Below are 13,095 nucleotides of genomic sequence, written 5' to 3' on the forward strand. Positions count from 1 at the left end.
GTTTATCACTTGTCTTACTGAAGATAAAGATATTTTGTGTACGTGCCTGACTCTGGAGGAGTAGGACAGGGTACGCCATCAGTGTGATGGAGTAGGGGCATCCCAGAGAGGTTGGGGTGCCCAGGACTTCTCGGCACCCCACGTGAGGAGCACCTCTGGTCTATGGAGTCCTTTTGCGGCCTGGGTAAAATGATATTAAATCCTTACATTATGGGGAACATCTTGGCATGTTAGTCTAGCCCAATAGATGAATTTTAAGTGAGATGCAAGAAAAAAATAAAGTTACTCTGTGTTTGTCATTTTCACCCTTAAAACTAAGTGTTTCCAAGTCTAAGATAAGTTTCTGTAAAAGAGCTGGGGCACCACTTTTGTAGGTTTTCAGAGTAATCCAAATCATTGAAAAACATATTTATCTGGTCATCACTAACTGTTAAAACCTGCCCAGAAGGACATCCATGGGAAACAGCCTCTTTAAGAATCACTTTCGAGGTCCATATATGATTTTTGTTACTGTCTGTAAAAATGGTCATGGCCTTTAAAGATGCCAATGTTTGGTTCTGATGAAGTAGATCTTCTAGTAGTTACTCAAGGTTAAAGTCAATACTAGTCCGTGGACAGATCAGAGATGAGACGAGGCTCCACATCGACCCATGAAGCTGGGAGGCACATGGCCAGGAGAGGCCCACATGTGACCACAGACATCCAGAGTTCCAGAGACCAGCCGAGTCATAGGAGTGGGGTGGTAAGATTTCGCAGAACTCTTTCCGACAGCGCAGAGTTGAACGCCGAACGGCTCTCACTTAAGTGATATTTTAACGAACAATTCAGGGACAGACACACATGATTTTACCCCTACAGCCTTCATAAAACAAACAGGACAATGGGTAGGGAAGCAAGTTTCTTCAAAAACAAGCTGTATGCATTGGGGGTAAGGGAGTGCGATATACCACCCTATCACAATACTTGGCTTCCTCTTTAGAGACTGACAAAGCTTCTATGTTTTCTCAAGATCTCCCAGAAGGAAACAGACAATGCCAGAGTGGGGGGGAAGGGGAGGAGGGGAGAGGAGGAAGCTAAACAATGATTTGCTAAATTTGAAAGAAACCTAACTTTTCACATGATACCAAACCTTTCCTGAACGCAACATTCTCTGCCCCGTTCTGTTCTCCAATTTTCCAGCTGGAGCCATCCCGAGCAAGTGGTGTCATCAGCTCAATTAAAAATACTTCCTTCGTCTTGGCTGTACAGTGGCCTGTGGGCTTTCTGCACTTTGGCTGGATTTTACCAAAAGGAGTGACTCAGCCTCTTACAAGCCTTTGCTGCAAGTGTTACTATAGCTGATGGCTACGGAAACCCCTTTCACATGGGCTCTTTCGGGACCAGGAGTTCGGTTAGGTAAACCCCTCAGTGTCTTCTGGAAACAGAATGGTTATTGAAGCTCCAACTATGTCGGTCGGGTTAAACTTTGACCAACTCAGGTGACCGGTCAGTCGAGCTCAAAACCTTGCGGAATACTTCGTATTAGTCGAGACCACACACCCAGATTCCTGGAGCATGTCTGGTGTTTGTAATCAAACATAACCCCAGAATGTTTGCTCTCCTAAGTAGTGGAGACACGTTCTTCTCAGTTGAAAGCTTTGTGTCTTACTCAACAAGGTCTGTATCTGAACTATGTTAAAGGTGCATAGTAAAGGGATGACATCACAGGGCTGCTTTGGTTCTTTGAGCTCTTGTGCTGAGCTGAAGTTGAGCAGTGACAATGAGTCATGTCGTCTTGTGACCGGCCGGGCACTTTCCCAATCAGAGAGACTGTTGAGATCTTAGACAATAGAACCTGGGGTTGTTTGAAGAGGAGGGATCCACAGGACCCGTATGCTTGGTGACACCAGGCTTGTGTGAGTAACAAAATACGTTCCTATGCCTGCTGAATAGCAAAACGCCAATGATGAGGTAACACTTAGTAAGGCTGACTCATTTCCTCATTTGTAGATGAAAGGGATTGTTTGAGAAATGACTGTCTCACAGGTACAGGTGATGCGTGGTGAGTCTTTTTAAAGCAAGGCTGGCCATGACCTCGGCTCGTCAGTTATCGGGTCTGTTGAAAAGCACGTTTTATCAGGAAATCATGTCAGGGGTTAAAAGCCAGGTCCATTTCAATCCTGAACGATGTGACAGTGGCTGATGCCAGACAATATTCACGAGAAAGAGCTCGTGCAAAGCTTGTACAAATCACGTGTCAAGATGGTTGAAAATTGAAAACAAAAATGTGGACTCAATGCAAGGTTTCTTTTTATCTTCCACCAGACATGTTTTACTGGTGAGGCCGCGGCTATTACCCTGGACATCTGTGTAGGACATCTGTGGGCGGGTGCTGGATGGCCCCCTCCATAGGTAGGGACGTCCCGATGGTACGGGGGCTGTGGGATTTCCAGCCGTGTCCTGTTGACTTGAGCCCGCTTGGCAGGCACTGCCATCATGGGAAACCGAGAACCCCCCTCCTCCCTGACTTGCTGTAATCTCCTGGGCTTTATAATCAGGCTGCCTTTACAAACACATTCCTCCAAGCTACTTTGGAGCGTACTTATTTTTAAAAATACGAGAAGCCTGTTGGGAGAAAAACATTAGATCAATGCGTTCCTCCCCCAAAGTCATAACTCTTTCCTTCCTGGCGTAGATTTTGCTAGGAGGTTACCAAACTGGCAATAAGCTCTCTGAAGAGAACTTTGTTATTTTCATTCATTTGTAACGTGTGACTTGCCCTCGACCGCCTCTTTCCCTACTTGGTGTGCCTGCTTTTGAATTCTCGTGTAATTTCAAAGGTTGTACAACTCTTTCTGTTGTTGGGAAACCACAGATTGTGAAACACGTTAAATGGAGCACATTTAAAAATAACCTCGCCTTTTCTGCCGTTCGGGTAAGGCCGTTTGCTTGTTTGGGGTTGCTAATGGGAATAAGTGACCATGTGTGGAATAGCTCTAGAGCCAGCTTGTTTGCTCAGAGGAAAGAATTCATTGAATGGCCATAGACTACATTCCAGAACGTTAGCCAACCACTTTGCGAAAGTGTACTGTTGGGTCACAGCAAAGCTCTCCAGCACTCCTCAAAAAGCAACGGCAAAGGTCCGCCCAGGGGACAGAGATCTCATTGCAGGACATCCATATGAGCTCTCCTAGCAAGAATTTTTATTAGTGGTTCTTGCCTCCTCTTGGTTTCCTGATAAAAGGCTATTGGAATTTTTAGTCTCTGGGAATCCGCGGGACTCTATTTTTTTTGTTGTTTTGTTTTGTTTTGTTTTTTTGAAGTTACCTCCTACATTTTGCGATTAATTCTCCCAAAGAGCTCAAGCTAAATATTGTGATGCAGGGTGGGGGCAGGGGTAATTTCAGATACTTCGGGGCCTAGAGTAGATTCGTCGCGTGGTATTTGTCTCCTTCCTCATGCACAGATCACAACGCGAGGGCTCAGCATTTGGAATCTGAGAATCTGCAGAGGCATCTCGTGGGTCTCCGGGGAGGACGACAACGAACTCGGGGGGGTGGGATGCTGCACATCCCGACTCCCCCCACCTCGTTTATCTGTTTGAGGAATTGGGCAACTCTACTTTGATCTACTTTCAGACAAGAGTTCTTTTTAACACGAGCGGATAAATACATGCATTTCAAGGTTGTTTAGAAGGGAATGTCAAAGCCGACAGAGAAAGAGGCCGACGCACCTCATCTGGCCGTTCACAAGAGGAGTCAGGGCAGGGTGACGAGCCGGTCTGTCGAGGTGGTTCCTCCTCTGGATTCTCAGCACAGAACGGATCCTGTGCTGGTGCCTGGTATGCCCAGGTGGAGTCCGGACCCCGTCCTCTGCCCTCTTTCCCCCGTCCCTTCCTCTTGACCGTCTCTGTGCTATGGAGCCTTACAAGTGGTGGGACTCTGCAGGAAACCCACTTTCTGTGATGGGGACGGCTAAAGCGGCAGGTTCAGTCTCTCCCAGTGAGACCTCCCTGCCCCGGTGAATGGTGACCTCTTCTTCCGAGCCAGTAAGCCTGAGATCCCGAGAGCCAACTTTCTTCCCTTCCCCACCCCACCACTCCCCCTTCCAAAGAGCAAATGGGCCTTCCCGGCGGCCCTCAGATTTGTCCACCCTAGCCTGCCCGTCCCCACGGCCACTGTCCTATTTTGGGCCTTCCCTATGTCAGGCCCATCTGTCTTCCCAACGTCTTCTTGCTTGGGCCACACTCCTCCCTCCGGCTGTCGTGAATGCTTCACATGACGGCCAGATGGGTCCTCAAATGCTGCTTCGAAAGTGTCACTTTTCTAATAAAAATCTTTCCCCCTTGTCTCAGGGTATTCGAATCCCGCTGACTCATTTATCTATTATTTTACTCAATGAATATCAAAGCACTGCTCTTTCATTGTTGACCATGGTGTGCGTAGAGCGGCCTGAATACAACCATTTTAACTCGACATACAAAGCCGTTTTAAATATAAGGGCCAACGATGCCCTTCCTAGATGACGAGGACCAGGAGATACTTAGAACACACGTCTGCGACGCCCGTCAACCATCCTTCCTTCAAACCAGAGTGAGCAGCTGTGTGCCAGGGGCTGTGTCCAAACACATCGAAACCCCTGCTCTAGCGAGAGCATATTTCAGCAAGGGGCTGAGGGGGAGACTCCCGTCTGTCTTCCACGAGCACGTAAGCCTCTGTAGGAGATGTCTCCTGTAGAGCAATCAAGTAATAAAGAACGACAACAAAAAAGTCACTTCCCGTAGTTCATAGCTAACAATGCAGCCTCTGGAAATCACATGTGTGTGAAGACAGAGATTGTAACTCCCGTCTCTTTCATCTTTTCTGGGGGGTCATTTCGAGTTGTTTGGGTGAAAAGCAAAGGCCCGTCGAGGGCACGTGAACAAATTCTGGGGCTGGGGCCACCGGAAATCAGACTCTGAGGGTTTTGCACCCTGCAGCGTGACAGTAGTGGCCTCTGAGAAACGTGCACGTCATGCTTCTGAAGGAGACAGCCCAGACTCACTGTCGTGCAACCCGCATGACACTGACCCAGCTCTTCCGTGGCCCCCTCCAGCCCACGGGACCGCTGCAGACTAAATCACGTCCCTCCACAATTTATAGGTTGAAGCCCTAATTCCCAGTGTGACTGTATTTGGAGATGGGCCCTCTAAAAGGGTGTAATTAACATTAAAAGAGATTATAAAGGTGGGACCCTGATCCAATATGACTGGAGTCCTTACAAGAAGAGGAAAGAACACCAGAGAGTTCTCTCTCACCCTCCTCCCTGTGAAGACACAATGAGAAGGAGGTGGTCTACAAGCCAAGAAGAGAGCTCTCCCCAGAACCTGGCCATGCTGGCACCTTGATCTTGGACTCCCAGCCTCTAGAGCTCCGGGAGATAAATGTCTGTGGTTTAAGCAGCCCGTCTGTGGGCTTCTGCTCTGGTGGCCCAAGCCAAGACAAGGTGTCTTCAACTACCATTACAAGGAGGGTGCTGGCAATGTTTTTCCCTCTTTGTCTCTGCTCCGTGGTGCTCTGGGATCCCCCACGGCGTGTGCGTTCTTACCTGCCCACCTTGATTAGAAGCCCTACTGTTAGGACTCCAGGAACGGGTCATGTAATTATTTGTACCCTGGGGGACTAGCCAGATATGTTCTTCACACTATGAAAAGTAATATTTGTTGCCTGATTAACTGGTCTGCCAGATGACTAGCCAAGATGTACCTGGGTGTGCTGAAACAGTTTGTTTTTACTTTGGCTTCAGGATCGGCAACGAAATATTGAGAATATTCTGCACACAATTCTGGCTATTTTGAGATTTGAGAGTTGTTTATTTTCTCCTGGAATGATCCAGAGAGTTAGCTCAGTTCTGCCCTCCAACTGGCATATAGACATAAAATAGGGCATCAGACACCAACTTCTATGAAAGGCTCACTTTAATTTTCTTTGAACGGGGAGTGTTTTATCAATAAAATTAAAACCCCCCATTTCCATTCTCTGGTACTTGACCAGGGAGCTTCATCCTGAAGCCCTTTCTTTAAAATTATCCCATCTCTTCTTAGTACAAAAAGGGAAAATACCTTTCCCTTTCACGGTGTTCCTTTCTTCATCCTGCATGAAATTAATTTCAAAGAAAGAAGGTGAACTCTTTAGCGCAATAGCAAGATTTTCAATTAACAGCAATAACCTGGACTGGATCAGAAAATAAAGCCATGTGGGCTGAAGCCACCCAGGATGAACACTTTTTAATTGTTCTCACAGATAGTGCACGTGCGTCGTAAAATAACCCCCAAAACCATTTTCATGTGCATTTCTAACCTAACATGACCCCGTGCGTGGTGCGTGATCTAACTGCTTGATGTGGGGCCACTGAAGCATGAGTTACCTTTCTGTTCAGTTACAAAAGTGATCTTTCATTCAGACCGCGTGTTAGGAATATTTTGCTTATTCGACAGTGATGTTCAGACATTTGTTATCCACGAGGTTAACCGTTTCTATCTGAGCTTGGCAAATACATTTTTTAAAACGGTTCTGACATTATTTCATTAAATTACAACATCTGGGTCTAACGGCCACACGGCAAGCTAGTTGGGTGATGTCGCGTGCCTGAGCCCCACCTCACAGATGCCTGGTGCCTTCGGCTCAGGCTCCAGAAGTAAAGGAAGGGAAAGCATTGACTTCACTGCTTCAGTAATTGTAGCGACTGTCCCCTTCGTCAGCAAGGCCAAACTGGCACTTGCAAAATGATCAGGATTGTTGATGTTATGAATGTTTTGCTCGGACTGTTTACCTAGTTAATTGCCTGAAAAACCTCTGTGTTGTCAACTTCCCCCTTTCCGAAATGACTCTACACAACTTCGTGCCGTTGGGGTAACTCTCAGCTGCAAGTTACAGAGGGTACAATGAACAGAGATATTCACAATTGACCTCGTATTTAGTTCACATAAAGTTAAGTGCCAAGGAGGAGGATCTGGGGCTGAAGGAACCTCTCAGTAACATCTGCAAAGATCCAGTATTGTTTTTCAATTTCTGGTTCATCATCTCTGCTTTGTAGTTTTTATTCTCATGGTTCTAGGATGCTTGCTGCCTGTCTAGGCAGCTCCAGGTTCAGGTTAGGAAAAGGGAGGAGATTGTTGTTCAATAGGCATAAAGTTTCACTTATGTAAGATAAATGAGCTCTGGAGATCTGCTGTACAGCGTTATGTCTGTAGTTAGAAATACCGTGTCGTGCGCTGAACAAAGGGAGAGGGTAGATCTCACATTAAATATTCCTACACCAATAAGAAAGAAAGTGAGAAAGGGAGACGGAGAGAGAATAAGGAGGAGGAAGAAAGAAAGGGTGAACAGGGGCACTAAGAAACTTAGGAGGTGATGAGTATGTCCATTACCTTGATGGTAATCAATTATATAATTGAGTTATCAATTATTACTCAGTAAAGCTGCTAAAAGAAGAGGAGAAGGGTCCAAAGATTTCTCCTGAAGAAACTTTCCTTTTTATCTGTTATCTTTTATCTTTTTTTTCTTTTTTTTTCTTAAACACATTTGGAAAGTATAGTCCTCCCAGGAAAGTCTGCCTACCTCTCATGATTGCGAACTTTGCCATATGTCTGCACCCCAGTTCAAAGGAGGCTTGGAGTCAGCTTTCTGATCTGGACAGTGACTTGCATGGTTTCTGGGTAGCAAATCCAGCCCTCTGCCATAGTGTCTTTCACGTATGTGTTACGAGAGGCATCACAGAAAGTCAAGTTGTGGGTTCATCTCATTATTTGTTGACCTCACCCAAACAAAATACCAATAGAAAAAACAATGCCTGATGATTTTTTCTAACTTACTAGAACTAAGAATAAAATGAAATAAGCCACGTGGGACTCAAATTCTGTGCTATCTATCACCCACGAGCTGCATGATCTAGGCAAGATGCTTCATGCCTACCATCCTTGGTTTCCACGTTGGTAAAAATGAGATTATGCCCTTGGTGGATTTCTGCAGGAACGGCCCAGTGCATCGCTCCTTTGGTATGAATTCTTCTTCTACATTGAATCTAAGCTTCACCCAGACTTTCTTTGGCCAGTCAGACATCAAACTACATGAAACAAGCAAGCAGAACACAACGCACATGGGACAAGCTTGTGCAGGGGGCGAGGGCGGTGCGTTGGAGATTCCATTCTGTGAAAACGCTTGGCAGGAAAGACCTTCTGGAAAGACAGGCACAGATCGTAGCCGTTCCCGCTGAGCCCAACGTCTTTCCAACCTACAAGCTAAACGCAGCTGCGTGTGTAAACACAGGCTAGACCTGCAGAAGGTCTGAGCAATAAACCCACAGATATGCTGAAGGACTGCAGGCACTGTTGGGTTAGGTCACGAAGTTCTGTGGCAGAACAAGGTTACTGATATTCACCAACTTTCCAATGGGATGATTTGCAAGGATTGCGAGATCCCGGGCACAAAGCAAGCACTCAAAAATACTGGTTGTTACTACTGTTGTTGTCATTGTTATTTTCATTGTACCCCATAGATCTGTGAAAAGGTCTTGTCAATTAGAAAGAGAAAAAAAAACCCTGCAGATGCCATCTTAACACCTGCAATTTGTTTAGCATCCTGTGCTGTGGGGTTTTCCTTTAAGAAGATTATATCCTGGCTAATCCATTTAAGATAAAGAGACAATGCGTTTGTTACCACAAGCTATAAATAAATAATAAGGAACCCGACTCTATGCAACATGTCAAATAAGTGAACATTCAGAGAATCAGGACATAATGGAGGTTTTCAGAGAACACTTTGTAAAACGTATCTCTCGGTCAGGGTCTTGAATGGAGGGAAATATTTCAAAAACGTGGATGCTAATGATACTGTTAATATCTACCTTTGTTGAGAGCTTCTTGTGTTCCGGATGTGAGAATAAGCACTTCAAAAGCAATTTCAGATTGCATCCTTACCGTAGCCTTATGAGGCGGTTTGATCCTACCCTAGTTTACAGACAGGGGCACAGCATGGGAGAGAAATTAAGAAATTTCCTGATCTAATACTGCCCTTCTGGTCAGTAATGGAGCTGAGATTTGCTGCCACGCTCGCCTGAGTCCGGACCTAATGCTCTTTCTGTTTGCACAGAGGTTGGCAGAGAAATTAAATGTATTTATACTCTTCAGAAAACTCACTTAGAAGTTGAAGGGAGACTTGATTGTTACCATTGCCACAAGTCTACCTTGACGTATATTCCGAAAGGTCCTGAGTAAATGTATTAGCAGAAAGTTATTTTTGTGAATAAAAGGCATGTATTGTTCTAAAGCAAAAGAATAACAATACAGCAAAATCTTGGATTATGAGTAACTTGTTCTGGGAGTGTTCCACAAGACGAGCAAACATTTCTAACACGTTTTAACTTGATAAACGAGCGATGTCTTGCAATACGAGTCGTATGTGACGCTGAACGTCACATGATCACAACTGAGTCTACGGCTCTTCCCTCTCTCTCTCTGTCTCTTTGCGGGATTGTGAGTGATCGTCTCCCATGCTCGGATGCTCGGTCTCAGGCCATGGTGTTTGGCAGAAATCAGTGATTTTTCAGAATGATGGAAGGTGCCCACAATGGCACTAGTGTGTTTTTGTCACTTCAGAGCACCTAGGGACAGTCCTTTGCTTTTCCATACAAGAGTAAGCTTAGGAAAGCTCTGCTTCATTCTAGGTCAGGCTGCCTGCAGATAGAGACCCTTTTCTCTGCTGCCTTATTGACAGTTACATTAAATACAGTACATGACAGGAGTTTATTAATACTACACTGTAGTCAACACCCATTAGTGATAGTGAAAGTCGTCCTACACAATAATCCTCCTCTCTCTTGCCTCCCTCATACCAGCCACGAAGGTTTTCAAAGGGAAGTGCAGGTTAATTTGTTTATTCCCCTTTATATTTTGTATTTTCTTTATTATTTTGTGTTATTTAACAGTATTGTAATCATTTTTATATGAATGTTTTTGAGCGATGGAACAAATCATCTGAGTTTCCATTATTTCTTATGGGGAAATTCGCTTTGATAGACAAGTGTGATTACAAGCATGTTTCCGGAACAAATTATGCTTGCAAACCAAGGTTTTACTGTAGCTAGCATGTATATAGTGTTTACTCTGGGCCAGGAACTGATCCAGTGTTTTATGCATTTGGTAACTTTTTTTTCCCTCCCAACCAACATGTGAGCGTAGGTTCTTTTATTTTCCCCACTTTGTAGGTAATATAACGAGATTCAGAGATGTGAAGTCACTCTCCAAGGTCATAGAACTTTAAAAATGTTGGGTCAGTGGTGGGAATCCAGGCCCTCAAGCCCCATGCAGCTGAAAGACTGCTCCACACACGGTGTGAGCCCTTCTAGACCTGAACTCAAACATCAGAGGAAGCAGAAAGTGAAAAGTCAAAGCTTGTGTGTGCCTAGCTACAGAGACTGGGGCTTTCTTTGTTACTACAGCATGATGTAGCTCGTCCTGACTGATACAAGCGGCCAGTCAGAAGGCATAACATTCCCACTAAAGGAGCTATTCTCATTTTTATTTTATCCCACTATCCCATTTAATCCTGTTTCTTCTTGAACCCAGTCTTCCCACTAAGGTATGTCCTATTAGTTTCATTTTACTGATGAGTAAAATGAAGCTCAGAGAGGTTCAGAAATCTTTCCGATGATCCACTGAAAGCAGCAGAGTTTGGATTTGAACTCAGTTCTGTCTGATGCCGAAGTCCCTGAAGCCTAAAGTTGTAGAGATCAAGGTGGCCTTTAAAGTTACTTAGTAAAGTTACTTCAAGTCCTAGAAGAGTTTTGGCAATCTAATGTAATTCACATAGCAGGGACAAAATTTCCTCCGCAAAATTCTCCTAGTGTTGCCAAGAACTTATAGCAGAAATAAAATTACATTTGTTAAAAATAATGGTGTTTAAATGCCTGAAATAGAGTCTTTTAAGGCATTAAAAACTCATGCAATTTGTATTTAGCCTTTCTAGAAGCCAGTTAAGATGAATACCTGCTTTTGGTTTTAAAAGTGTTCACGTGTATAATATACATCCCCCAACCCAGTCCAGTTTTCTTGCTCTTTGGTAAAAACACATTTATTTTTTTTTTAAGTTTATTTATTTATTTTTGGGAGAGAGAGAGAGAGAGAGAAAGAATGAAAGAGAGGAGACAGCGAGTGAATCCTAAGCAAGCTCCATGCTGTCAACACAGAGCCCAACATGAGACTCGATCCCCCCAACCATGAGATCATGACCTGAGCCGAAATCAAGAATGGATGCTTCACCAACTGAGCCCCCCAGGCGCCCCAAAAACACATTTCCAAATGATCCTTAGGAATGATTCTTTTTCCTTTGTTGGGATTTCATGGAGCACAGGGAAGAGGAAAGGCAAAAGAGTGGATCACCGGGGGGACCACCATGCTTCACATCATACAGATAAGAGCGAAGTTTTGCAAATTACTTCAGGTGGATCCCTGCCACGATTGTCCACTGTTGTAAGGCACGATCCAGCCAATGGTTCAGGTCAGAATCCAACTTTGACATGAATTGTCTGAATAATTGCCTCGGCACTCCACTTCCCCCGAACATGTAAAAAGCCACAGAGTGTTTTATTACGTTCAGTTGAGCAATCAAAATGGTCATCCCCAAAACTCAGTAACTCCGTGGATAATGTGATACCAGGGACAGTCAATTGAATTCATGGCACAATCGATTTCTCCAAAGGCTAAATTTAGGAGTCTCAGGACAGCTTTTGCCTGCGTCTTCAAACCTGTGGAGATAACTCCAGAGGCCCAGTCAGCGGATGCTTCTTAGTGGTAGCTGGAGATTAATCTGGGGAAGGCTGCTTCTGGTAAAAACAAACAAAACGTTGAAGTATGATTCTCAAGCCACGAGACCGACCATCTTGTGTAATGAACTCCATCTGAATGCATTTCCAAAAGAGGAATTTCCTGATTCTTTTCCATTATATCTTTTTTAATTTTGAACTATGTGACTATATTAAGATAATGAAAAATTAAGGTTAAATTAAGCACATTTTTGGATTACATGTAGACGGATCTCTCTCTCACACACACACACACACACACACACACAAACACACACAGTATTTTTATTACTGCAGGAGGAAACACACTTTTGGATGCAAAAAGTCATGCGTGTTTCATTTTACTTACACACTGCGTTTCTTACTTTCTTGTCAACCCATTGTACTAGCACACATACTCCCTTATCTCCCAGAAATGTTACCGTTCACTCAATGGGAAATTGCCCCCTGCTCCATGCATGAGGCACGAGTGTTCTGGGGCATAGCGTAGGTCAGAGGCCACTTTCTATCCCTTTAATTGTGTCCTCACGATTGGAGCTAATTGAGGCAAACAACAATGTCACGGGACTTAGAGTAAGTCCACGAAGCCAGAGATTTCTTCCTTCTGCCCAAGCAGCTTGTCCACCAGCTGCCAACATCCTGTCTGAGCAGCTGCCCTGTGCCCCCAGCCTGCACCTGTGCCTCGCTCCATACCCCCTGCCCTCAGTGCCCTGCGTTCCTCCTGCTTCCATGAGTCCTAAGGGTTTCCTCCCTGCCCTTCACGATTTCCCGCTCACTGTTCCTGGTAATTGGAGCCTTTTGCTTCTTTGCAGATGGGAGAGTGCCCACTGGCATTTCCTGGCACGGTGAGGACAGCGCTGCGACATGATCTGCACTTGGCCACTTGTGTGGGATGTGGGGCAATGGCCACCAGGTGATGACTGGGCTCTAGGGACCGCGTGTCCCCTCCAGCCTGACAACTAATAGGGATGGATGCTGTGTACTTTCTGCATTGGTATCATTGGACATAGTCATTTTAACCTCGACCGAGTCTTATTATTTCACTCTTTTTGAAATACAATATTAATATAATTTGTTGCTATTCTCTAAGGGACACTTATTATGTGGGGATTCTAGTACGTTTTACCAATGTAGTTGTTATAATGGCCTGCAAGTGCCTTGATTTTAAAACCTTATTTGCCAGGTCTTTTGAGAGCTGGCTATAACCCGAGATTATTCTCATAATGGACTGCTTATATAATGTGCTTCCTAAAAGCCAAGTGGTACTTATCACCTGGT

General features: G+C 44.7%; 1 long non-coding RNA gene across 1 annotated transcript; it reads left to right on the forward strand.

Annotated features, from left to right (window-relative positions):
• Positions 1–1,161: 1,161 nt before the first annotated feature.
• On the forward strand, positions 1,162–12,842 carry LOC123590783. Its single transcript, XR_006708972.1, has 2 exons — positions 1,162–1,895; positions 12,630–12,842. It is a non-coding gene; the product is annotated as an uncharacterized LOC123590783 (long non-coding RNA).
• Positions 12,843–13,095: the final 253 nt, after the last annotated feature.

Source organism: Leopardus geoffroyi, chromosome B4 (genome assembly GCF_018350155.1).
Source record: "Leopardus geoffroyi isolate Oge1 chromosome B4, O.geoffroyi_Oge1_pat1.0, whole genome shotgun sequence".
NCBI lineage: Eukaryota > Metazoa > Chordata > Mammalia > Carnivora > Felidae > Leopardus > Leopardus geoffroyi.